We start from the raw sequence: 917 nt of genomic DNA on the forward strand, positions 1-917 counted from the left end.
AGCTGGGCACCTGCACACACACACACACACACACACATCTATACACACACACACACTCACACACAGAGACAGAAAACCATTCAGTGCTTCAAAAAAGGAGACGTTACTCAACCACACAACAGTCACAGCTGGTGGAGGGTACTCACAAACACACACACATAAAAACACACACGCACACAAACACAAAAAAACAGTAAATGCACATACAAACACACACGCACAAATGCGCATACACACACACACACACGCAGACATGCCCACAAACACACAAACACACACAAACACACGCATGCACAAATACACACAAACAGAAAACACAAAAGCACAAGCATGCACACAAAAAGAAAACATGAACGCACAAACACATACACACGCACAAACAAACATAAACATGCACAAATACACACAAACACACTCAAAAACACAAACACATGCACAAATACACACACACACACACAAACACACACACGCAAACACAAGCACAAACAAACACATGTATAAACACATGCACAAACAAACACATGCACAAACAAACAAACACACAAACAAACAAACAAACACATGTACAAACACACGCACAAACAAACACATGTACAAACACATGCACAAACAAACACATGCACAAACAAACACATGCACAAACAAACATGCACAAACAAACAAACGCAGAAACAAACAAACGCAGAAACAAACACACGCAGAAACAAACACATGTATAAACACATGCACAAACAAACACATGTACAAACACAAGCACAAACAAACATGCACAAACAAACAAACGCAGAAACAAACACACGCAGAAACAAACACATGTATAAACACATGCACAAACAAACACATGTACAAACAAACACATGTATAAACACATGCACAAACAAACACATGCACAAACAAACACATGTATAAACACACAC

The sequence above is a fragment of the Xyrauchen texanus genome, chromosome 7, assembly GCF_025860055.1.
Source record: "Xyrauchen texanus isolate HMW12.3.18 chromosome 7, RBS_HiC_50CHRs, whole genome shotgun sequence".
NCBI lineage: Eukaryota > Metazoa > Chordata > Actinopteri > Cypriniformes > Catostomidae > Xyrauchen > Xyrauchen texanus.